A 25,245-nucleotide genomic window follows, 5' to 3' on the forward strand; every position below is an offset into this window, starting at 1 on the left:
TAACGAATTTCGCTTATAAAATATGCAAGTGGCAAGTGCATCGATGCACGCTACGATAGCAGGCAAGTATTATTTTATATCCGAAATTCATGAATATCTCAGAAAGCACACACCAAAATTCCGTGATCCGTACTGAAAATTAGCACGCCATTACGGGAACGAATATTTTTTGTAGATATAATTTTTAATTAAAAATTAGAGATCATATTTTACGTTACACGTTTTACCATTTTTTTTTCTTTTGCAACAACCGTCCTAACTCTCGATATCGCGTTTTACGTAAACACATTTATATTTCTAATTCGACATTGAAATGCCATTTAACACACACACACGCACCCGAATTAACGCGCACGCAAGAATGTGCGTGGCGATGTTTTTCGTCAGTTTAACCAGCTCGAGATTCCACAGATCCATCTCAATTAGTTGGCTTTATTACAGGCCAACAAGCTTTGCCTCGCATTACCAGCTATGCCCAGCGACCGGAAATGACGGTAAGGCTAAGTTAGTTTCCGCGGGCGTTCGGGTGGAGGAGTGAGGGGAGTGCGTTTGACTACACACACACACACACACACACACGCACACAACCGGCAAGATAACCGACGAAATTTCGGATGCCGTTAAATAGATTGAGCCACGCGCAACGCTCGCGCTTACTGGCCGCCGACAATAATGATTTCATCGCAGTTTGTGTGTAGGTGGCTAAATATCCGCCGTCCGGAAGGCGCGGCGGCGGCGGCGGCGGCGGCGGCGGCGACGCCGGCTTAGTGTAAGCCGACTAGCGATACCCAGCTCATTAATTATAATCAGAAAAAGATACATCGTGTAATTTCCGGACTTCCAACGCTCACTGTGCCCCCGCCCGCTTGTTTCACTTGATATTAGACCGAGCTGCCGAGTTACGTCACTTCGTATTCACGATGAATGAACACGCGTTTTTGCGTTTTGATGCGCAAAATGGTGCTAAATCATGGCGCGCGATTTCCGAATGTTACGATACGATATTTTACGACTCCGACGACGACGCCTACCATTTTGTTTCGGCGAATGTCGCACCTAAAACAAAACAAAACAAAAAAAAATGACTCGGATTGTTTGTGCACGCGCTGTACATATTCCGAACACAAATTTGTGTTACGTAATAATTTTTTTTTTTTTTCGCTGCCACGTAAATTTATGGGTTCGCGAGCATTATAATTCTCCACAACGCTGATGAAAGCCTGTTTAAGACACGTATTGTGCGTAGCGAACATTTATAAATACCGCGATAGCGAATGTTACGTATCTAGATTAATTTCCGGGTTTTTTGTGTTTCGAGAGGACGTGTGTGCGAACCGACCGCGGTGGTGCGTTAATGTGCTCGGCGGAGCCGAGCGTATGTTCGGCGACCGCTTTTTCGCAGACGTTGGCTTTCATTCGTTCGCTCGCACTTGAAGCGTGTCGGCCAACACCGAAATTTTGAACCGCGCTCAGCGAACAGCAGCGCCCGCGTTGCTGTTACATCGCACATGTGAAATGTGTCGGCAGTAATTGCCGTGGCAATTACGTCGCGTCACTCCGCCGCCGCCGCCGCCGCCACCGCTGCCGCCGTCGCCGCCGACCACTGTCTATGTAATGCGACTCTAAATGCGCCTTCCAGAGCATAGGGCACGTATCTACGGTGCGATATTCCCCGCGCCCCGAGTGCCACGTACGAAGTCTCAGTACGTAGAGAATTTCGCGCCCCAAGACCGCGGAATGAGTCCAAATTGTCGTGATAATCGAGCAATTAAACTTTTGCTCCCTTTTTGTCCGGCTCTTTACTACTCGAATATTTCACGTATTTTATGTTTCCTCGAGTTTCCTCGGAGAGGAAAGCAGAATTTAACGGAGATATCACACGCGGGGGTTTAGTGGCTATACGCGACGCGGAAAGAAGTTATTAAATAATTTCAAATATTTACTCTAATCTAAAAAAAAAAAAAAAAAAAAGAGAAATGTGTTTCTTTTCATCGTAATATTTTATTTATTTAAGAAAAATTGCAGTTTGTAATAAACATCAAGAGGTTTTTTCTCTCTCTCTCTCTCTCTTTATTTCGTGTGTACGTATTACGTGTGGGCGTATCGTCAGAAATAGACCGTTCAGAAAATCAGTAGGTACGTGTAGACATTTGAAATTCTCTCCATTGGTGCATCGATACGAGCGCGCGAAATTCTTCTTCGGTTTCTTCTTGAACAAACAAGACAAGAGTAAACTTGAAAACGGACAAACATGCAGGAAATGCATCTGTGTATTTGAAGTTTCACTAATTGCGAATTGCTCCTCTTCCCCTTCTCCGCGCCGCTGAAACTGCGCGCGGGAAAAGCAATCCCCCGGTCCCCGGTATAGCGACAAACGTAACCCTGTGTATTACGACAGTAAATACATGGGCGCAACATGAGGAAAGTCCCGCGGAGTTCAGAAGCTCGGAGTGGCTAGAGAGAGGAGAGAGCGCCAAAGCTAATGAATTTTTGCGACGGCGACTCTTGATGAAGCCAATACTCCCGCAGTTACCTCTCCCGCGCGCGTGCGAGCATTCGCGACACGGAATGTGCTAAAACCAACTAATCGCACGGAAACTAACCAAGTTTGCGCTAATGGTCGCGATAATCCTTCCGTTTTACACACACACACACACACACGTACAAGCCGCCAAGTTTCTGATTTAACACACATCGCGTTTGACATAAATTCGGGACACAATCGCGGAAAACTTTGGTTTTGTTTTTTTATTTATTTAATTTTTTTTTTTTTTTGTTTTTAACCATAATAACACGCATCCTTCCTTCAAATAAATACCATTTTTTATGTGGACCGCAAAATTCACGCGACACCAGCGATATTTCCGATGGAAATATCGGACATCGGCATCGATGTAATTCCGTCGTTCTGCCGGGCTATTGATTTATATCACTTGCCAGCGGGCGAGCTCTATTTCAAAATAGGGCGGCAACGTTGTATGTACAGCGTGAAACAGCGCACTTTAGAACCGCGAAAGAACGATGCGGGAATTACGGCCGCGTCCGCTAATTAATCACGCTTGGCAGTAATTCCGCGCGGCTCGCATCGCGCGTTCATTTTCAGGGGAATGGCGGGGTTTGTTTATAGCGCCGGCTAACCGTAACATTAAAATGCCCGCTGCTCGAACATGTCCGAATGATGGTGTATCATCGAGATACCGCTAATGTTCGCGAATGCAACTCGGTTTCTGTACACAAAAGTTTTTATTCAACCAGATAACGCCGTAGCGACACTACCTACCCGACACGACGCGAGCGATCGATTCTCGTAAAAAAAAAAAAAAAAATGCAACTCGCGACGTAGCCGCTTTTCTGTTTTTTTTTTTTTTTTTGTATCGACCGGATTAATCTCTTCTGTGCGCTTGAACAAACAGATTCTTTTCCGTAGCCGCTTTTCTGTTTTTTTTTTTTTCTTGTATCGACCGGATTAATCTCTTCTGTGCGCTTGAACAAACAGATTCTTTTCCGCATAAGCTTGAGTATTCGCCATCTAATATTGAATCGTTCATTTATACGCCACTTCTCGCTTCTGTTGTTTTCCACGGACAGCTGCATGTTTATTCTGTATCTCGTCTCGTTTATGCAATTTTTTTTTTTTTTTTTTTTCGTTTATTAAGGTTTTTCATTGTGTACACACACGCGTTTGTGTGCGGGGCTGGCTGCCGTACATCCGCCGCAGTGGATGCGGCGAGCACTTTCATAAAACGAACCGGCAATTGCTAATCTTGTGAAAATTGTACAGAAGAATGAACCTCTAGTTTAGATAACCACCGCAGTCGGCACATTCGTAATAAACGGACCTAATAAGGTCGTCAGAGGGATAGGGAAGAGAGAGAGAGAGAGAGAGAGAGAGAGAGAGAAAGAGAGGAGGAGAGTAAACCGTCTGCTCTGAAAATATCGCGATTTTTTTATACGTGCGGAAGAAGGAATATATATATGTATATTCCACGTATAAATTACCGCTTGCGCTCTAATCTTGCGACTCGCGAAGAGTAACGCAGTGTAAAAATATACAGAACTACGCCGTAAAACGCGCGCGCGCGCGCGCGCACGTGTTTACGCTCGCGCCCTTTAATGTTCGTTTTTCGCAGCGTTTTATACCGTATTAAAACGATGCAAATTTAGCGACAAAAAGACAAGATAAAACTATAAAATTTAACCGTCGATCAATTCAAGCAATTATTGTCGGGATTATAAAATAAAACGCCCACCGAATCGCGTGTTGCGCGCGCACGCGTGCGCGAGTAATAGAATTCGTGAGTTATTATTACGCTTTGAATGCTAATCGCAATAATTTGTTGCTATGCGAGAGAGACATTAATGTTCTGTTTCAACCGTGAAATTTTAGTTGTACCCGCGATAACACATGCCATTAGCTATCGTATTGTAACATCATACTCTCATAATTTGCTTCGTTAACGCGTATCATTGAAAACTCTCTCGGTCATTTCGCGGATAATATTCGTTGATCGACCCGCGCGTGTGTGCGGGGAATTGTGAAAACTTGCGCGAACCGCCCCAACATTATTGTTACCGCGTGTGCGCGCGCGCGCGCGCGTGATCTGAGGTCGGGGGTGAAACGTGTCGACACAAACGAAATATAAAACGCGCGTTGTAAAACGTCATTATCGTGGACATCGGAAATATAATCCGATATTAATTGCCAGCACGCAGATATATACCGCTGATTACAAATCGGCAAAAAGTATATTTTCAAATTTCATCATCATTAGTATCGTCTGTCGGCACGCGTCTAACTATTACCGCATAATTGTTCATTACGCGAGAACAGATTCGTTTTCACGCCGCGGTGTTTTAAGGATTAATGGACGCCGCCGAACAACAAACCGTGTACGGCAAGCTCGTGCGCGATAAACGAGTACTCTGTCAACGTCTTCACGAGCCAATATATCTGATTCACTCGCCGCCGCCGTCGCCGCCGCTTGCAGCAACCGCGTTTCGACTGTCTGTCTTTTATATCGCACATGATTCACCGCTATAACGGAAACGTGCAGAGAGCTCTTATTCGAGCCTCGCGGCGCACGATAGCTTGCTCTCGGCTTCCTTTTCGTGCCATTTTACCGTCGCCGTTCGCCGTCTAATGACCCGTGCGGACCTTACGTCGATGAGGGGATAAAGGCGCGGCCCACACGTGCGAGAGGGGACAAGGACTGCAAGCCTCGGCAACGTCATCCGACGTTCTGCAGTCGTTCGCGCAAAGTTGGAATTTGCGAGGAGATGCGCATACCGCATCCGGGGGCTTACACGAGAATTCTTCGTCCTAAGGGCGACGCTCCTTTCTCTATATAGCGAAAGCACGTGGTAATCACGCAACTCTCCGCGCCCCGTGAAGTTTTTGCCCCGCTTTTACGGTTCAAAAGAGCGTAATATTCGCGCGCGAAATTTTTGTTCCAATAAGCGAGCGTACACCATCTTTTCGCTTGGATGTTTGTTTTTATATAAAAAAAAAAAAAAAAAACACCGCGCCGTTGTCGCAACTGTCGATATCGATGACACCGCGTAGGAATATTCAAATGTATTTTTTATTTTTTTTTTATATTCCTTTTAAATTCGATCAAACTTATAATTAAATCTCGCTGCATACAAAATCGCGCGCTCGCTTAATGGACTAAATCAAATACTTCGCAATAAAAAAAAAAGAAAAAAACAACGATATGTATGTATAATCCGTCGTGAAAAAAAAAAAAAAAAAAAAGCGAAGCATATTAACGTCAGAATTTGCATTAAAGAACAACAGTTATCTTGCAATAATAAGCGCGCGTTGCACATATACTCGGTGCGGTTTTTTCCCCAGGTTTTTGCATTTGTTCTTTCTTTACGTACGCCGCCGCGCGCATCCGTTTTAATTCAGTCGACGTCAACGACGGAGGAGGAGAGCCACACAGATCTCTCCTCTCTGCTGGAGATGTTCATTTCTCGAGCGGTTAAATCTGCTTTCAGAACGCGACGCGATAATCTCAATTTTGTCCCTCTTTTCAGATCGCATTTCTAAAGGGAAACGAGAAAATCTGTGATGCTCAAAACTAAAAGCCACGAAGTCTCGCACTCGTGCCGCTTCTGGAGGTTTTATTTCCAACAGCATAAAGTAATGACACGCTAAGCCCCCGCCCGTTTTCGCCATTCTTTTGAGCAAGAGCCTGACCGCGCGCGCACCACGCTTTTTTTTTTCACAGGCATCAAAAGAGGCAAATTACATCGCTTGTAAAATAGTTATTTACTACTTTTTTCTTTGTCTTCTTTTTTTTTTTTTATTTCTTCTTGTTCTTGAAACGCGTCTCGCAACGCGATACAATCCCTCGGTCTTATTGATTCGATCGGAATCAATCGTGTTCGTTATCGAAAGATTTACACCGTCTAACTTCGATGTAATCTACATCGAAATCCGACGTAGATTACTCGTGATTACACGGCACAAAATCGATCGAAATTTTTCCGCTCAACGAGAGTAAGTACGTTCTTGTAATTGTACAATCATCTCATACACAATCTTAGTAGTCGGTGACACGCGATATTTCAGTGATTATTCGGCAATTATTCATTTCCGTTCGTTCCGTCGTTACGTTATCTCTCGTCATCGTTTAAACACGAACCGCCATTTACATCATTCCGAACGCGCAATAACATTTTGGTTGGGCTGACAACAGACAGCTACTAACATCCGGATCAATCGCCATGGCGTGTTTCCCGTGTGATTCCGCGGAGACGGCCACGTGTCTTCGCGCGCGTTTATTTTAGTTAATGGGCGCGCGTTTATTCGCTCACGAGTGAAAAGCTCCGGCGAGAGCGCGTCCCTCCGCGTTCGGCGAGTCTCTCTGCAAATAAGCACCGTCCGTCGCGGTCGGACGAAATCTCGCTGCGCGCGTTGTTCCCTTCGTGAAAAGCGGACTGTGTTTCTCTGTGCGTCTCCTCGCTCGCACGTTAAAAGTTACGCAAAAATTTGAGGAACGCAGTTATGTAACGTTACGTATTAACAATTTGTTAATATGTTCGCGAGGGAAGGTTTTAACCGAGCTTACGATATTCCGGTTGCCTCCTCCTCCTCTTTTTCCCTCTTCATCATCTGCAAGCAAATAAGGTGGGAATACAACCGGTGAAGTCCCAGGAATGCCTTAGGGCGGGAGATAATTTTCGCCCGCCTTCCCGTGTAAAATTTGCACGAGAAAAAATAGCGCGTTTACTCGATACTACTCCGCATTACATGAAAACTTCAATAAAATGGAAAAAAAAAAAACGCGCGAAAAATTCTGCCGAGTTTCTAAGGCAAAAGAGATTCATTTCAATATCGACTTTTCACTTGGGTCGTAAGAGAAACTTTTTCTTTTATATATATATATATTTATATATAAACCTATATCTGCAAAGTAGATAAAAACCTCGCGTATGTATGTATAGAAAAGTTACTTCAACAAAATTTAATAACATTTATTTATTACATGTACGTAAATTGCTCGCAAGCTTATACATTCCGACGCAAAATATTTTTTAGGAAATATTTTTTCAGAATTAAACAGAAAATAAAAATGCGATAAAACAAAATTTTTTTTTTTGAAATTTATACGATTCTTCGTTGTTTATTATTCTGTGATAAGGCGATATCAAGAGAGACCTTTCTTTTGTTGTCACACAACAATTATTGTAACATACGCCGCCTCGTTACCGAAGGAAAACCAACGGCGGCGAAACCCGGCGGAAACGACCGCTTTCGTGCAGTCGCTCAATTCGTATCTGGAAACGGTAACGATCGTCGTGGCGTAGATAACGCGACACAAATCATGCGATTCGTATTCAGGCGCGATCGCGCGATACCTCTTACACCCATCGGCAACGGCCAGGCTTTCAAAGAGAAACTGGGATGAGCAGCGACTGGGAGGTCGCGGTCCAGGCTACCGTAATTTCGCGCGAGAGCTCGCGCGGCATAATAAAGGCACCCGCAAGCCCCGATACCGAGCGGAGAAGTAGTCGAAGCCGCGTTACCCCGCTGCACATGTGGTGGTGAGAAAGAGAAAGAGAGAGAGAGAATGAGAGGAAGAGCAAGAAGGAAGGATTGGTCAGATCAACGACCCGTTCATCGCAACTGGGGTCAACTACGATACAAAGCGGTCTTCGCTCTCTTCCCCGCACACGAAAGCCGCATTCTTCGTCCCGCCGTACTCTCTTTCACCTTATCTTTACTTACTCGCAGCCCCATACGTACGTGTAGTTGAAGAAGCTACGGGCGGCTTTACGAGCTTTCATCGTGATCCCTCGCATTGATCACTAGAGTAGGTATCCCGTACTCCGTTAGCAACGCGTTTTATCGTAATTCTTGATCGCCAAAAGTATTGCTGCGCGAAATTAAGATTGCCGACGGATATGTCGATTCCTTCGGCTATATATAATTCGGCGAGCTATCACACAAACACTATTCCAAACGTAACGAGTCGACGTTTGACGATTTGATGTTCTTCTGAAAAAAATGAAATGATTGTCAACGACAACGATAGTAACGTTACCAACGTCGCTATCTGTATGCGTTTTTTTTCGGATACTTATCAATCGCCTCCTCTCTCCATCAGCTCATTAATATTGTTAACGCAGTACCAGAGAGATGAACCACCTGCACTACTACTGAAATCAAGTACGTAACACGTGCCGGTCTCTTGTCTGACATCAAACCTGCGGCGAGGCTGTTCCGGACACTGCGCCGCAACTTCTAAGACAGCATACAAGCAAACTGACAACGAAACACACTCCGCACGTCGCGGACTTGAGCTCCCCACGTAGAGCAGACATCCGGCTGAAAGTGTCCAACAGCCGGCCTCGGGTTATATCTGTGGTCACGGTACAAAGATAATGCCGTAACGATCATTGGGCGAATCCGTGCACGTCACACCGGTGACGTATCAAGTAGTCCAGGGGTCTCAAATAGCAACAGCACGGATATTGATTGGATACATATATCCGTTAGACAGATGTAGATTCGTCAATGTGACAATTGATATATCCAGTAAATAGGGTAAACTGATAAAAATAAACTAAACAACGATACTCTTATCGTTTTCGACAAAGAGCGATTTTTCGTTATCTCATCTTCAAAATAGAATACTCTTTCTAAGTCTCTGACTCACATCAATTCGTGATAGGTTGAAAATAGGTTAAAAATACTTTACGCGTCTATCAGAACGGACAAACTATAGAAACGATATGAAATATCAGGTAAAAATGTCTCAGTATCCGAACGCTTAAGAAATAACGGCAAAATATCTACTTAATTTAATGTGTAAAAGTATCATAAAATTAAACAATTTTTGTTTTATTACACGAGTTGATAAAATCAATTATTGAAAAACTGAAACAATTAAATTATATTGTTTAATGCTCGTTGAATGTTTCAATAAAAAGATAGAAAAAAGGCAATAACGAGCTAATAACACCTGATTTGTTCGGGTAAAATTTTTTTTTTCATTCGAAGATTTTTAAAAAAATGTTAACAAACGTTTTTCGATCCACTGTGGGATCTTCTTCGGTGTTTTAATTTAAAAAAATTACAAAAAAATCATGATCTGTTCGAGATCATGAAGAATATGGATAAGAAAAAAGATACGCTACATAGATATTCAGTATGACAAAAAGAGAGGCGGAAGTGGCAGCTAAGTAACCGTCGGTATTACGCAAGAGGACGCAAAACGTCCTCCCGCTTCGAGTGCAACTGACAGACTAAAAATCTTCGAATTAAAAAAAAAAATAATTTTTCATCCGAACAAATCAGATTTTAGCCTTGTTATTGCCTTTTTTCTATCTTTTTATTGACACAATTAACTTTCTGAATTACGTTAGATGTATTTATTTAAATGAAAAAATACAAAAATGTGCAAATGTCCCAGTAAACGGACAATCTAAAAGTGCATTTATAACTAATAATTTTCAATGTTATATATCATTATTATATTAAACTTTATGTTAATAAATTTTTACACTTTATAACAATTTTTGTTTTTAATTATATTAAACATTTGAATACAAAATGAATGAAATTTGTATTATTGTCCGAATAATGAGACATTTACCTTAGAACAATATCTTGATTGTCTCTCGTGCGTTAATCGCATTCGTCTCGTTCGTGATCTTCTTTTTCAAGAAGATCGCGCGACTTTTATCGAGCCCATAACATAAGTTAATATAGTTTGCTTCGAAACAGCACATTCGTAAGCGCGCACGTCACGAAGAGTCGATCTAAGTTCGCGTAAAACGGATCGTGAAGAAGGTGGAAGACAGAAAATTCAACATGGTGTCCGGTAACGAGGACAACTCGTTCCTGGCCTCTTTCGAAAAAAGCGTATTTCTTTCCGGCTCTCGAACGACCGACCATTCGTTGCTTCTCCGTGCCAAGGTGTACTACCGCTCACGGTCCGATTCAAGGCGAATTGATCAAGTTCGCGCGAAGTATCGTTCTCGAGTCGCGCAAGTGTAAACATCCGTCAGCGTGACAATTGATATATATATACAATAATAAATAGATGAATCAACAACAAATTAAGCAATGATATTCTTATCGTTTCCATTGAAGAGATATTTCGTTATCTTCGAAATAGAAGATTATCTCGACTATAACTATCTTTTTTCTTAATCTCTCTTCTCTTTTTTATTCTTTCCACATTGAATGAATTTCAGATTGTGTGCGTCGAGTTGTCTAGTTATCGCTGTTTAACGGTTCTCTCTACTAAATTGAGTTCTTTCCAAATCGGGAAATGTGCCAGTCCGTCAGTATCCGCCAATGACTGCGCGCGTTCTCTCTCAATGACGTTTCCAAGATCGTAACCAATGCGTTCGCGCGGTTTGCGGAACTGCACATACACTGCTAAAACAATAGCTGTCCATTTCCGCGACGTGATTTCTTCAGACAAAAGGTATATAGTGGTGTTCGACGAGTATTCGCAGTATTCGAAATCGTCGGTAGACGACGTTTAGCGATCGATAACGTCGTATATATACGTACATACGCCGCATGTGTTTCCGCGGTGTTTACGCGAAAGTAAACCGCGCGTGTCTTTCTTTTTAAGCTGCTTGAGAAATGGACGTACGCGAGAAGTGATCGTAAACGTCGTGTTTTCGGCAAAAGGAGGACTCTCTCACGCGAAACGGAAATTGCGAAGGAATGAGAGAGATAGGGGATTGAGCGAGCGAGCGAGTGAGTTTACTTTCTCACTTCAGTCGAAGATAAAAACGACGTTGAGAAAATCTTGTACCGAATTTCCGTCTAACACGTCGTTCTCTCGGTTTTTTTTATATCTCCACTTGGGTCAAAATAGCCTCGGGAAATCGATAGAAATTGCTTTTACCTTCACAAGAGTTTAAGTAAAAGTATATAGGAGAAAAACACTTTTTCTCGAGTTTTTTAGCTTAGGTTCTTTAAGTCACTTCTATGATATTTTATCGCGCGATTTTCGGAAACAACAAATAATTATCAGCATGTAACAAAAAAAAAAAAAAAAAAAAAAAAAACCAAGAGAAAGTACAAACAAGAATATCATTAAATCGATTACACACTGAAGAGTTTCTACGACTCCTTCAACGATGCATATATTACGTGGAATGGGACGGGCTCTCAAGGAGTCATTTCCGATTCCGTTGGGCATGCAAAGAAGAGGTTTATTCTAGTGGTACCTCGGGCTCGGTTGTTGAATCCCGCGCGCATATTAATCGATCCGTCCCGTTCAAGAGGTCTTTCGATGAGAAAGTTCAGCCGACGACCGACCAATCTACAGAAAGGCTGGCAAAAGCGAGACGCGGTTTCGACCGAGCGATCGCGTTCGTTGTTAGATCTTCACACAAGACCGCAGACCTTGATGGACATCGTCATTAAACTCGACTTCAAGCACGCGTTGTAGGTGTCCGTCTCTTTCCTCTATCTCTCTCTCTCTCTCTTATCTTCCGAGCCCTTCGCTCGATGGTAAAATCGCCGTGTACGCGTCGTGTGCATGATCTGTGGACGTGGCTGAAGGCTGACCGAGCTTGCACCGAGAGGTGCAGAGGCTCACCGGGAAGGGAAAGAGAGAGAGACAGAGAGAGAGAAAGGGAGAGACAGAACGCTGCGAGAACGGGACGCGACGAGACAGAAGGGGTGCGAAGGGAAATCAGAGAGGGATAACTCGAGGAGGGTGGGTGTTCTCGATATGATTAATGCCTCGCATGCGTGTTCATATGTGGAGGACAGCTGTGAGTGACTCGTGCCCCGCCCAAGCACCACCGTCGACATTCGACCGAACGCACATCTCTCCTCTCTCCTCACTCCTCTCCTCTTCTCTCCTCTCGTGCGGCGATACGCGCCTCCGCTTCTGGCTACGTGCACTCACGTTGCAACATCGCGCACCCGTGATACTCCGCCCTGAATACATGACGCGTTCGACGCGTATTAACTGGCATTATGGCCGTGATGTGGTATCAGTTGCAACCGTGACCCGATCGCCGCCCCTTCCCGACAATCTCTCTCGTGGCGTCTCTCTCTCGTTGGCGCCGCGCCTGTTTTTTTTCTCTTTTTTTTTTTTTTTATTTTTTTTTTTTATTTTACATTCATACATAATGCACTGCGGCAATCGCGTCAGCAATTTCGTCACCGCGGGAAAAGAAAACGATACATTCGCCCAACAAAACATCGATTGCTTTTGTGTTTGTTTGTTTTTTTTTTTTTCGATGAATATTTTTAACGAAATAATTTGGTGATGAAAAATTACTCGAAAATTTTGTTTTCAACGTAATGGTGTAACACGCCCGAAAACATTTTCTACAGAATTTTTCCAGTTATTATTATTATTATTATGTTGATGTGTAAAAAGCTGCGCACATCAGGAGACATAAATTATACAGTAACAATTTTTAAGCTTTCCGTCGTGACGCGCGCTGCACCAGGTTCTCGGTAATCTCTTCCCCCGTCGAAGTGAAGGAAATATGTATCATCAAGTGATGACGCAGGGGGGGGGGGGACCGCCAAGCCCCGCGCATGCACACAAACGTCGTGATTTATTTCACAGCACTGGTGGCGACGTTTAATTAACCGTACGCGGCTCAAGTTCTCCCATTCTCGCGAAAGTAAGCGTTACTTCAGGTAATGCGCGCGAAAAATTATGAGTGTACGAAACGAGATTAACGTTTCCGCGCTTTTCGCGCACCACCCGCGTCGTCGTCGCCGTCGCCGTCGTCGTCGTCGTCGTCGTCGTCGTCGTCGTCGTCACGTTCGCTTCTTTTCTTCTGCTTTTGCCGCGCGTTTTTCTGCAAAACTTTTCCCAGCGCGAATTTCACTCTCCGGACTTTACATACTGCATTATGCGGCGGTAAAAAATTTATCAGGATCGTCACATAAATCTCTACTTTAAAGACTGGTTCTTGGAAGCGAAAAATCACAATTTCGAGATGTGAATCGCGATGCGTTCAACAATAAACACCGTGCATATACAATGCGATCGCGACATTATTAACGAGAGACTTTATATTTAATATAAAAGAGGACTGTATATATATTATTACTTATATTGTTACGCATATGCAAAAAGTTGAACTGCTTCGATGTAAATTTTTTCATTTGCTCGATTTAATGCGCGTCGTAAACGTGAAATTGACGTATCCATCGTAAAGCGCACGACCTAATACTTGATGCACGGAAATTTTACGTCGTTGCAGAAAGAACTGTACACGAAACCTCCTCACAACCGAACCTTCCAAAGTCATAAAATTCTTTGTCTTATCTCGTTAGATGTTTTTGTTTTTGTTTATGTTTTTGTTTTTGTTTTTTTTTTTTTTTTTTCAGAAAGTTTTCTTCGCTAAAATATTCTGTGCATAATTTACACAACACATATTTGTGTCGCAAAACCGTCCGCATTTTTTTCCCGAGGAGTTTTAATAATTAATACAGATTATATATAACTCACTCGCGTAAAGCAAAACTTTATATTCTGTGTTTTTGCTTTTTTTGTTTTTCCGGAGGATTTGTTACATTCGTTGAAACCGCAAAATGTTATAAATGTATTCAACAAGCCCTTCGCATCATAATGTCGAAAAGCAATTCACGCAGGAAAACCGTTTCCCGCCGAGGAATGATGATGCCCGCTATACGTCTACGGTTGATGCGCCTGTGATAAAACCCCGCCTTATTTGCTGAGTTAATTAGGGGTTAATTACGTTTCCATGTGCGTCTCAGTTAGTCTTGTAATTCGCGTTAATACCTCAGCTTTCATCGCTTTTGCACGGCGTGTAGCTAGTTAAAACTTACGACACCGACGATAAGCTTAGTAGCGTTTCCCCTTAACTCGTCTGCTCCCTTTACACCGGTCGCTTCCAGGTCTCATTTAATCGTCAACACTGCGCGCGCGAATTCGCTCTATTATAAAACTTTTATCTCTTGACATTGCACGGAAGTATGTTTTTTTTTTATTTTATTTCTTAAACGTCTAATAGGAAAAAAAAAAGCTGTGCTCGAGATGTACTTGCCCCGAAACGGGAGATGAAACGAGATGAACATTCTCACATGCTGATTTTTATCAGCCTTTTGGGCTTTTTTAAGAACTGCATAAAATATAACGATAAAATAATAAATATGTAACTAAGCAAGTTTCATGTCTACATCTTTGTCGAACGGAAAGTAAGGAGGTGAATATTTTTACGCGCGGTCCCTTCAGCGCGCGGGAAATCGACGACCGATCCGCCCACAGGATTGAAGAATTCCTCACGCGATTTGTTGTCCGAAATAAATCGTAACGGGCCGCACATTCGACATTGGTTTCGCGATAAGGCGTTAGATGCCAAAGCAGACGGATTACGAGAAGATATCGACCGCAGATCGAATTCGATTTGCAATATGCAGGAAGTGAAGGCGTCTCTGTCTCTCTCTCTCTCTTCTCCGGTCCCGTTTTGCGACGAGCGGGCGGGGTGAGACCGGGGGCCGACTCCGATTGAAAATAGTTCGGTTTCAATCTCGCCCATCTCGTGGCTCTCCAGAGCTCCTGAATAAACACTGACTTTCGCGCTCCGCCTCACCCGGAATCAATTCCGGCGAATAACTGAGGTGTTAAGCTCGCTCAAGAGCGGCGACGCCCCGTCGTCGTCGTCGTCGCGGTTGTTACAAGAGTCTGGAGTTTTAAAGGAGCGTCTCGAAAAGGAAGAGAGACGCTTCTTCCGTATGTCGACGCACGTCGCAAAATAAAAAGCCGCGTCCGTGGATAAGACGGAAAACGGGGCGCACCCCGGGAAAACCCTGCCGCAACCTGCTGGGTGTCACGTAAACACATCCATCACGCTGCGTGTTGCGGATTAGGTGCTATCTGCGGGATAGAATCTCGTTACCCCGACGATGATAACGCGCTCGTCATGACGCCGCGTATTTTTGTCTTTTTTATTGCTCGCAACATATATATATTCGCGAATATGATACGCGCAATGTGACGAAATATTCCCGGGTTACGCTAACACACACCCGCCGATATAACTCCCTCGCACAGAGGGCTTGAAAATAGTGTTTGCTTTGCGGGAACTCGGTTCACCGAACATGTTTTCCTTGCATCATGTTTTCATTGCATGCATGGCGATTACATCGTTGTAAGTGCCTTGCAATCGCACGCTCTACTATTTAGCAAACTGCAAAAAAGTTACGGGGGCCTGTTCCCTTCGTGTTTATCCCGTGTAAAAGTATGTCACATAATCACTGCAATCGTTTGTGATTAATTAGATGTTATAACGTGATGAGATAATAGCGATGAAATAAAGCGGCGAAAAAAAATTAAATTTACTGGTTTTTGGTTGTGCGTTATATCTGTAAATATTTATACATATATTTTTATATTTAAATAAATGTATATTTATTTTTGCTGTTTCGCAAATTGTAAAAAAAAAAAAAAAAGAAAATACGTTATTTTTGAGCGCGATAAATTGTTCAGAAAAATTTGAGACCGATGCCATACGCGTTTCTGTTGACGAATAGCATGACACTTCTGAATGATTCATAACGACCTTTTTTTTTTTTTTTTTATAAATACGCTTATATTAAATCCACGTTATCCATTTAAATTTTAAATTTAACACAAACTACGCGTTTTGTTAGCATGATACCGCAGTATATTGCATCTGCCACATTACATACAACGTGTCATCTTCTCCGTGGAAAAAGCATGAAGCGATCGCAATATGAAGCATCGTTTGATCTTTCGCGACAAAATATTGTGTTAATATAAACAGACTGTACATATATATAATATGATGGAAGAGACGCGCAATGCTTGTAACACATTATTAATTTATGTTTAACGCGTACTTTTGTTCTTATTTATATCTTTACAACGTCGCGTGTACGTAATAAATGATAGAGATTATATTTTATAAATAATAACGGTCTTGCGTGGATCTGGCTGCAAATTGCACAGGAGAAAGATACAGCGAGAAACAGCAAATAAATACTTCGGTCGCGACTCGTAAATATATCAGTTTGTTTTCTTTTCAGATTGTATTGTTTAAACGATCGTTACGTGCAAATTGCACTTGTTATATGACGTCGCGTTTTTCAATGATCATATTGTTGTTGTAATTAATATAATTATCTATGGCTGTGCGACATAATTTCCGGTATATAATAAAGCAGCATTTTTTTATTACAAACGTTGTACACGTAGGACTCCTTTTTACACGGTCTTTTTTTTACACGATTTTAAAGTTACACGGTTTCTTTTAACATGATTTATTCACAGTTGCACGAGTTTTTTTTTTAATACATTATGTACATTATGTACCGTAATAATTTAAATAAAATGCTTTAGCGAATGCATTATATGTTTTAAATTACTTTTTATATGATCTTTTGGGATAGTTTGCGTTGTTTAAAACAAGTTTTTTATACTTTGTTGCCAAATGAAAATTGCATGACTTTTTTTACACGAGTTTTTTTACTTACGGTACGCTTTCACCGTAAAAGGAGTGTAAAAGGAGTTCTGGGTGTATTACTTTTTATCCAACACAATTTTAATTACTTTCAGTCTTTTCATGCAGTTTCGAAAAAATACAATCACGAAAAACTGACGACGACTCGACAAACGAATGATTGGATAACATCAATAATTTGTTATGCTATTCGCTATCGAGATTAACAGTCACTATTACTATTAATAATAAACTATTTGTACTGCAATCAGACTCTTGCTGCGATTAACGTATCTCCATATTTACTCCTAATTTAATCATTGCATGACCGTCGACAGGCATATAGTTCACATCTGCAGCCGACAGTGGTACAGCAACGTAGCAAATATATAGCGATACTATGCAACGACGTACACGAATGGTTGCGCGAACGTATAAATTTCGTCGCCGTCTGGGTTTCATATGGAGCGTGCCATTGAAACATGTTTTTGCTATGAATTCGACAAATATTTGCCCGCGTGACACGGGAAGGTTGACATATGCCGTTATGAAAAAACCACGAGCGATAAGAGATCAATCGCGTGTACGTTATTTCGCGGCGTGGAAAATTACATAGGCAACTGACGAGGCGCCGACTAGTAACAATCAATTTTCATTTAACAATACGCGATAAAATCGCACGTCAAATCAAAAATAAAATATCAACTTGAGGTCAATGTGTATTTTCGGTAGATATTCTCTCGTTTGCTATTCTCGTTAACTATTGAAAAATGTTATCGTGTTGTTTGTCAGAGATTGCGATTCGCGCGTTCTCAATAAAATTAACATTTTGTTTCTCTTTGACTTAGATTTATACGTAAAACAAAAATTGTCACATTTATTTACGAGCAATACGCAATTTACGAACAAAGTGTATTTAGTTCATTTAAATCAACTTTTGCCCGTCGCTTTGTCGGTTCACAAACTGGTCTCTCTAAGCATTTAAGATATTTACAACGGAAGAGATATTTTCGTCCATTTTCTGGGCGTACACACAGAATGTACGACTCGGTGTAGCGTTTCGTTTTGCTGATCCTTTCTGCTTGTTCTCTGGTCCCTCGCTTTAGCCTGCATCTTCAACCCGCATTTTCTGCAGCGCGGCCTCCGACCACCCCGCATCCCTACGGGCGGTTGCTTCGCTTTCTCTCCGCAGTATTTCTTTGCTCTTCTAAAAAGGAAAGAGCGCTTTTTCCTTTCCCCGACGTCTCATCCTTCGTCTTAGTAATAATTGAATTCGCATTATATCGGCTACTCCATGCGCGAAAAACCGTGGAAGAAACCGAATGCGGCGCGAAAGAGTCGCGCAGACCTTTCACGTTTGAAATTGAAAATTAAGGGAAAGAGAATGTATAAGACAACGGATGAAAATGCGAGAGAGAGAGAAAGAGAGAGAAGCACCCGCGTATTGTTCCTCCGCCATCCGCGACAATCCGATTAGATAGATCCGCAGTACGCAGGCCAGAATGCGGGAAGCTATCCTTTGATTTGGAAGCTAATTTGCTCTTATCGAGAGGAGGAACAAAGAAAGTTGTTCGCTTAACAAGCGTATTATTTTCATCCTTAGAAAATTTCTTCAATTTAAATAATTTAAAGCATTAAGTTTAGATTAGGTTAGGTTAGATAATAAAATTCGTACACGGCGATAAAAATTATGCAATTCGGTAATTTAATGCAATTTACTAAAATATATTCGTACATGACATAAAATTGCAAAAGTACATGCATGAAAGAATGAGGAATAAAATGCAATCACTTTGTTAATGGAATTACAAAATGCGTTTTTGAATTCAATATAACTTGAATTAATTGGATTTAATATATGCAATCTATGAGTTCATCACATTTTAAAATCTCGATCGGCTAACATAAAGTTATGCCGGCGCGAAATAAAAATAATACGCGCGGAACGCAATTAATAATTATTCTTTCGCGCCAATAAAATCAATAAACCGAAATAGATTATTCCAGTTTCCCGTTCTCCGTCATAGAATTCACGCGACATAAACACGATAATTAATTATCAACTTTCTGAATTTTATTATAAGGACCGAGTCTGTCAGAAGAAAAATTAGTGCGTTTTAATTTGATTTCTGACAGTTAATTTACTATTTGCTTTCTCTCTCTCTCTCTCTCTTCTCTCGAAGAGACGTCTTCAGCACCTGGAAAACGCGAATAAACGCTAAGTTTTGCAGTAATAAAGATAGCATTCTCATTTTAACGGCTGATTTTTAGTTTAACTTTCGAATAACGCTGTAACAAGAGGACGTTTTTTTAAATCCGGTGCAGAACTTTTCATTCAATTAATATTATATTTTTTTATATTTTTTATACATTTGGTATTTTTTTACGTTTTGCGAGCGAGATAAAATAAAGTGTTTACATGTCACATGTGGCTGTTGAAACAGTTGGTCGCGAACAAAAGATATAAATATATGTATATATATATATATATATATATATAACTGTCGATAGAGAAAATCCATCAGCGTGATTAACCGGTTCCGCAATTATTTTGAAAAAAAACTGTTCTATATAGTGTCTAAACACACACCGAGTTTATTCCCATTTTGGCGGTGTATCAAGTGTATTGGCTGCTATGTACCATTTTTGTCTTTTTTTCTCTCCTCTCAAACAAATGCGGATAACGATTATTGCACTTTTTCTCGGGTATCCGGTTCACATTGTTGAATCAGAACTCCCGTGGCGAAAAAAGAGCGTACGCGACAGCGATCGATTTGACGTCGTTTACTTTCCCTTAACAGAAAGTTTTTTCGTTTCTCGTTGTTTGCCGTATATGTAGAACCCGGAGATTGTTTTCGCGTTCTGCGGACTCCTATCTAAATGGGAAAAAAAAACACACATTCTCTTTTGTTCTCTTAGATTTTTTTTTTTTTTTTTTGTCGACACATTCAAACGGAAGTCAGTGGATTTCGTCGACCACGTCCGCGATGCCGCACATGAATTGCGCGTGTATTATTAGTGTGCAAACACTAGTCACGGAGATATTTAAACGCGAATTTCGTTTTATTTATATAAAAATTTCGTAATATGCAAATTTATTATTTTTTATGCTCACTCTCACGCGGCGTGCGCGTACAACAACTCAACTACCGTAGGTAGTTTGAAATAAAATTTCAATCATCGGAATATCACAATTGCGTGTACGCTCGCAATTAATCGCGGTTAGCAAACACTGATCGTGACGATACGGTCAGCTTAATCATTATCATGCTCGAAGTGTGACAGAGAATGTTTATTATTTCAGCACCATCCTTGCTCGAAGAGGCATTCGGTGGAATCGTGAACATTCAACTACCTAAGAGAACGAGCGTAAGTAAATTTCTAATCAAACAAAAAAAAAAAAAAACTGTTTCGAAAGTAATCAGAAATAGTTAAACAATTTAAACAGGATTTATTTAATTAAATCGCGATTGAATAAAACTTAAATACCGATAGATGTTTCTATCTCTGTGAATAATTTAAAAATTTGTGCAATTATTTTATTCTTCTCCGAGAAACATTGATACTCTTCATCTTCTTTTATAATAATTTATTATTTTTCTTTTTGCAAGTTGAGATTCTCTTTTTTTTTGTTTTAATCAATAACGCTCCGAGCTCTGTTCTTTAGAAGAGGGTATCCGTTTCTCGAAAAATCCTCATATCCGCTTTGAGTCGAATGACAAAGCACCGCTGTGCCCGATAGGCGATCAAGTACAGCCAATGACAATGAGGTAGGCAATGAGAGTAACGTCGGCATTCGTCAGCGTGGAGATATCCTTCGGCAATAATATCAGCAGACCACAGACACAAAAGAAGGAGGGTAACGACAAAACTTGTCTTGGTTTTGTTAAAAGTGTTGTTACTGTCTCTCATATAGAAAAAGCTCAAAGGACTTGTTCTATCAATCTAGAGTCTCGGGGAAAAAAGAAACGGGAAGGGAAGGTATCAGGTTTAAACTTCTGGTTGTCTGCGGGTAGACACACACGTATCACGGGGGCTGAAAAGCTAAATCTCTCGCTGGTCGCACAGACTATTCGCTTGCAACAAAAAGCTCGACTTCGACAAAGATTGAAAACTTCTTGAAAAGAACGAAGGAATCTTAGCCTGCGAAAGTTAGCCCTAATTTTGAAATCTACTGCAAACGGCAAAGTAACTTCTCTCTCTCCCGTTTTAATCTTACGAAAAAAGGATATGATTGCTTGAATAAATGAAAGCAGTGCACAGTATATATAATAATAATAATAATAAATAATACACGCGTTTATATACATGCTAAAATATAATATTGTGTAAAAATATTTATTATATTATTTTATTATATTAGGTCTACCGGAAAGTTCTGTCCGTTTTTGGAATAAAACAAAATACAAATTTTTCTTAATTTTTCAAAAATGGGATATACAAATTGCCCTCACGCTGGCAAGAAATCATTAATATAATAATGGCAATTATATTATTTAATAAAGTTTATTGACGGTAAGAAAAATTTGTATTTTGTTTTATTCCAAAAACGGACAGAACTTTCTCCGATAGACCTAATATTATTATATAAAAATAAATTACTTATATTATTATAAGAAAATATATTATTATATTAAATAACAACACATATCAAACGCAAAATCATCGCGATGCATCTCTCTAATGGTTTTCCATTTGCGATCTTAAACTATCTCCGACCGTTCTATGCGCTCTTCGAATATTTTCATGATCATAATACTCGCGGTGAGCGCTAGGTATGTGTACACTTAGACGATAGCTCGCAAGTATAACGAGTTTAGCAGTGAGAAATTTATTTTAAGCTTCGCTTAACTAGAGAGAGTAGCGCGTAGACGGCTCTCCGTATGGTTTTCTACTGCATAGTTGCGCACAGTTTCCTACCGAATAAGTTCTCTTGGCCGCGTTTAAATGAACATCGGTTCAGGGAGAGAAAAGACCCTTCTGCGCGACACAATACAGAGTACTGTAATCATATTGCGAGTGCGCACGCGCGCGAGCGCGCGATCTAATCGGCCATACGGAAAACAAAGTTGTAACGTGCGGAACGTGTGAGTTCTACAGATTAGTCTTCCTGCCCTCGGCACGCGGAAGTGGAAACGACTTCGTCGATGCTCTGATAGTTTCGTGTGACCCGAAGTTAATAACCCCGTGGTGCGAGAAACTTTAGCGGACAATGTTCGCCCACAGCCGCAGATTTATAAGATTCGGTCTTATTTGAAAAGTTTATGCAATTTCACGCGCGTCCCGGCGCACGGCTTGTAAATATTCGGCCGAACTTCGAACTTTTCAAATAATGCAGAGCATTATCTGCGAACGATACATACCCCACTACCGTAATGTTGAGATTAGATAACTATCGGAAGAAACATGTAATGCGATACACACATTATCAGAATTATCAGAAATTAATTGGCGGTGGGTTTAATTTTTTTTCTTTATTAAAATAATGTTGGAATAGTTACTGGTTAAATATACGCAATCATTACGCACACAGAGCGTATATGTAATCGATTATTTAAAATATTTTACCGTTCTACTGAAATAAAAAAAAAAAAGAAAAAATATCAAATATTTTTGCGCTACAGTATATCGAAATTCGATTGCATCGTATAATTGTTACAACGCACGCGCGTCGATTATATTAAATAAACATATTTTCTTTTCAAAGAGATATCTCGAGTTTTTTTCATTTTTTCATGTTTTTTTAGGTTACAAGTTTTGCACAATTTTTTCTGCTTAGTTTTCCAGATATTCTTGCATGCGCGTGCAGATATTATTATGCATAGTTTAAGTAATCGTATCGAATATACGATATATATATATATATATATATGATAACATTGAAGCTGAACGCACTTCATTATGTCGTGCGCGCAATTAGATAAAAGAATAACATATTGTTGTGCATTCTGAGATGGCGACGAAGACACGAGAGCGATGAACTTGAATGCGCGATCTTCAATCTTGTTTGTCATATAAATACCGAGACCCCTACAAAAAAATAGACTACTCATCATATTTTATCGTGTTGATTTTTGCGCGAGCCATTTTATATTTCCCTTTTCGTCGTCCGTTCCGTCTTTAAACCGTCAAACGTTTTTATTTCGAAAAATTTTACTTTTGAATAAAAATCTTCCGTGTATACCCCCTTTTATAGTCGGTATGCTCAAAGTTAAGCTTACGCTTTGAGAGAAAAGAATTCCGCCGAGAGATATTTGACAAAGAGAAGTGAAGCCGGTTTTAGAAAAGAATTTTTTTAACAATCTTCTTAACGACCGCAAGAGAGGAAAGAGATCAACGGAGATTACTTTGAGAGAGGGAGACAGGTTTCGCGCGCTACTTTTGGTACAGCAATCTTTAATTCATTCAATCTCGGTTGAACACATCTCGTGCACTTTGCAAAAAAAAAAAAGAGGGCGGTGGGGGGGGGGACAAAGTTTCCGTACCGAAAAGGAGAAAAAAAACTTGAAACTTGCATTTTCTCTGTCTCGCGCATCGGGCGCGTTCGTACGATAACGTCCCGAGCAAATATAGTTCCCGATTATGTGCAACAGATAGGAATTCCACGCTGTATACGTGTGCAGATAACCAAATCTTCTTAAAGATGCGGAATCCGGTTACACAAAAATGCGTCATCGAGCTGCCCCGTGAATGCGGCAGCTGCATATCGACTTAGCATTTGTGTATAAATATACTCGAATCTGCGAGAGATACTACACGTTATATCAGCTCGATACTTTTACATACAGAAGTTTGCTCTGTTATAAAAAAAAAAAAAAAAAAAAAAGTAATATATATACATATATTATTTGTACACGCGATCGTTGCGCTTCAAATAGCGTGACCTATCTTTACCTCAAAATCACAGAGTTACAAGAAACTGGTTGAAAAGTTTCCTGAAATTTTTATGTCATAAAAAAGTTCTGCATAAGGAAAATTAAATTACTTATTTAATAGCCACACTCTTATATATATATATATATATATTTTTTTAATATATATATAAGTACTTTTCTTTTTACGGAAATAGACACGCGATTATATTTTCCACGTTTTACGGATACGTGTGTATAATCGCAGTATATATTGTATTAGCAGTTAAAATTATCCTCTCGCGCGCGCGAATGATAACACACTCATATGGCCGACCGATATTTCCAACAACGGCGGCGCCAAGAGAGATAAAACCGCCGAATACAACCATTAATTCGCTCGCAATTCCTAGCTCCCCGGCGGTCGATGATGGAAACGGGCTAACGACTCCATCCTTATTCTCTGCTAATTAACTATTAACGACTTATCGGGAAAAAGTGACCTCGGTCGAGAGTTCACGCGCTCCATCCGCCGACGGAGCCCCGCGTTTATAATTAGAAAGTCGATTACCATGGTGCCCTCGACGTTGCACGGTGACCCCGGCGTAATGAAAACAGTATCCTTCGATAATTCATGGAAAACACCCGCGCACTTTTCTCCGGAATTGAGCCAGCAGTACGATTAACTAAACTCGTTTGCTTCTTACGTGAGATAGTTGTGTTCCTCTACAACAAAATTAACTGTTTCCATTTGAAGATCGTATCGTGTGTGTTACGTTTTATGTGTTTTATACATTGTATGTGTTATACAGCGAAATTCCGCGAATTTATCAACATAATAATTTTTTTTTTTCTAAGTGCCTCGGTGACCGAATTGGGAAGGCGGTTTTTTCGCAATATTTTAAACTTGATTAGAGGGGAAAACGGGGATGTACGTCATGTACGTGAGATGCAAGTACAGCATCTTGTGTGAATTTAGAAATTGAAATTAATGATGCACGAAGAGGGCATTGGGAACCAATTACGGGATGAAATGTAAAAAACAACGGTGTCAATACGTGATTCTTATGAACCACAAACAATATTTTTCTATTATTTTATTAACGGACTGTTTCATTATTAAGGTGTGTGTCTCCGATAATTCACAATTTGTTTATATACCGTATTTATATATTTTTCATTGTTTTTATCATTCTTAACAAAAATTGTTTGATATTTTGTAATTGCCAATTGTATCATGTAATTGTAGATTCCACTGATGATGACTTTAAATATATAGTTTCGAAACGTTTGGAATATTGATATTTACGTATCACCGTTTTTTTTACATTTCATCCCGTAATTGGTTCCCATTGCCCTCTTCGTGCGTCATTAATTTTTGAATCCGGAACCGGAAGATCCTAAAGTCATCCTCAATATCGTTTTTTCATTAGAAATTGAAATTTCGTTTCAAATTTAC

The 25,245-nt window shown here is 40.6% G+C and overlaps 1 protein-coding gene across 1 annotated transcript in view; it reads left to right on the forward strand.

Moving 5' to 3' along the window:
* Positions 1 to 25,245, forward strand: part of LOC109859670 (amphoterin-induced protein 1) — an 87,898-nt gene that overhangs the window by 52,491 nt on the left and 10,162 nt on the right. The window contains exon 3 of the mRNA XM_020438140.1: positions 20,240 to 20,304. The gene's annotated coding sequence lies outside the window, so the exon portion shown is untranslated. The remainder of the gene's footprint in view (positions 1 to 20,239; positions 20,305 to 25,245) is intronic.

The sequence above is a fragment of the Pseudomyrmex gracilis genome, unplaced genomic scaffold (genome assembly GCF_002006095.1).
Source record: "Pseudomyrmex gracilis isolate BER0280 unplaced genomic scaffold, ASM200609v1 scaffold_277, whole genome shotgun sequence".
Lineage (NCBI taxonomy): Eukaryota > Metazoa > Arthropoda > Insecta > Hymenoptera > Formicidae > Pseudomyrmex > Pseudomyrmex gracilis.